This window comes from Doryrhamphus excisus, chromosome 4 (assembly GCF_030265055.1).
Source record: "Doryrhamphus excisus isolate RoL2022-K1 chromosome 4, RoL_Dexc_1.0, whole genome shotgun sequence".
Classification (NCBI taxonomy): Eukaryota; Metazoa; Chordata; class Actinopteri; order Syngnathiformes; family Syngnathidae; genus Doryrhamphus; species Doryrhamphus excisus.
Window position 1 is genome coordinate 27756757 of NC_080469.1, and position 2346 is coordinate 27759102.

General features: G+C 46.9%; 1 non-coding gene across 1 annotated transcript; it reads right to left on the bottom strand.

The window, feature by feature from the left end:
- Positions 1-314: 314 nt before the first annotated feature.
- trnat-agu (transfer RNA threonine (anticodon AGU)) lies at positions 315-388 on the bottom strand. The gene has a single exon. It is a non-coding gene; the product is annotated as a tRNA-Thr (tRNA).
- Positions 389-2346: the final 1958 nt, after the last annotated feature.

A 2346-nucleotide genomic window follows, 5' to 3' on the forward strand; every position in this document is an offset into this window, starting at 1 on the left:
GTCTGTGTCGCATCCTGATTGGCTGGCAGCAAATGTCTGAGAATTCTACCACTGAACCACCAATGCCACGTGGGGACACACTGTAAGAGAAAAAAAATTAAACTGTCAAGTGGATGAGCCTCTGCAAAGTAGCGCTGAATGACACAATGATCACAATGTCATACTCTTTGGATTCAAGCACCTTCTGGCGTAATGGGATCCACAACAATCATGTCAGCTGTGGATGCAACGTCAATTCGTTCTTGAAGGGCAAGTGACAAAAAGAAGGACATGGTTCACAAATCAGCTGCCAAAGTTTCACTGACCAAGCACCCAGGCACTGCTGGGATTTGAACCCAGGATCACATGTTTACTAGACAGGCACTTTGACCAGCTTAGCCACAGTGCCAGCTGTGCATCCGGCACCAACACAAAAACAGTTCGTCAATGGGGAAAAATGGTCATACAAGGGACGGAGTCCAAAGTCCAACACATGTGTGAATTGAGAGTCCCTGTCAGTTTCAAACTCCTGGGACACTTGTAAAAACACTTAAATACAGAAGAGACAGACAACAATATTCAAAGTTACTCGCAGCGAGGAGAGTGAAACAACATACCCAGTGACATGCCGGTCCACCCTGAGTATGCCATTCATGCTCCTCTCTTTTTATTTTCTTTAGGAGGTCCCTAATACATGGTCGTGCAACTCTAAGTGGAGGGGGAAGCAAGCAGTTGCACAAGCTGTACTTGTTGTCTATGTGTGTGTGTGTATGTGAGAATAATTACTTTTTGTGCATGTGTTCTTATCTTGGCACATTTTGCACGATGAAACTTCTTCAAGGTTGCTGCTGGCATTCCCAGGCACCTGCAAGATTTGCCCCTCTTTTGCTGGGGCTTGGCGGAGAATCATCTCTGCCCTCTTTGCCGGAGTCCTGGATCACTGCAACACATCCTCAGCTGCTGCCCAAGGGCACTGGGGGACGGGCGCTACCGCTGGCGCCATGACCAAGTACTGCGGGTCATTGCAGAGGCCATCAGCACAGGAATCTCCACCAGTAAATACCATCAACCAACAAGGCAGTCCATTGTCTTTGTTAGGGCTGGGGAGAAGCCGAAGCAGTGCCGGAGTCAAGCAGGGGGGCTGCTGGCAACAGCCCGAGACTGGCAGCTGAAAGTCGACCTAGGGAGACAGCTCAAATTCCCAGAGAACATCGCAGTGACCACTCTCAGGCCAGACATGGTCCTGGTGTCAGAAACAACTCGGCAAGTGGTCCTGCTGGAGTTGACTGTTCCCTGGGAAGACCGGATGGAGGAGGCCTTTGAGAGGAAGAGGGCCAAGTATGAGGAGCTGGCAGACGAATGCCGAAGCAGAGGATGGAGGACCCGATGCAACCCCATCGAGGTCGGGTGCAGAGATCTTGTAGGCCAGTCTCTCATTAGAGCACTCAAGATGCTGGGAGTGAAGGGTCAGCATAACAAAAGAGCCATCAAGAACATCACTGACGCAGCAGAAAAGGCGTCCAGATGGCTGTGGATCAAGCGGTCAGCTAAGAAAATGCAAAACATCTATTTATTTTCAAATGTATTGAGGATTATTTGTACGTACAATGTATGTTGATGTACCTTACATAACCAAATGAGCCAATATTGCAAAACACACATAATTAACAATTAACATTTTTTGTAATTACCTCCACATTACTCCACATTTCCCTTCTTTGGTACTGCGATGGTAGAATGGCATATGAGGCAAACGCACTTCGAAAAAGACATTGTGAAAAAAAAGTCCACCTCCCATTCCGTATGGAAGTGATATGTTTTTGCCTTTTTACTTGGTCCAGCTCCTTCACTCATTTTAGTGACCATAAACTTTAGCGAGGGCTTGAAATCTGACGCAATTCGCCGACTAGCTTAGCACTTTGCATCGCTGTTTACGCATGAGCGGTGACCTAAAGGTCAAAATTCAGTTGTCATCTGACTGGTTGTCCTGTATGTCAATCAAGTAACGGGGATGGATGATAGGCTGACATCGTAAGTTCTGCTGCACTTAGAGACGTTGTTTGATTTGATTGGTCGCCCGAAGGGCAACATTCAGTTGTCATCTGAATGGCTGCCCTGTATATCAATCAAGTGACGGCATTGATGCGAGGATGATATTTTTTTAATGTCACGTCGCGATCGACCCGCGATCGACCGGTAGATCGCGATCGACTTAATGAGCACCCCTGGTCTAAGCAAACGGATATAAGGGTGATAACTTAACACTATAATAATTGAATTTACATTTTATTCTAACATTTCCCTCCTGTTTATCCCACATTTATCTGTTTGCAGTCCCTCCTAGGCTCTCCTCTCGGTTTTCACCTA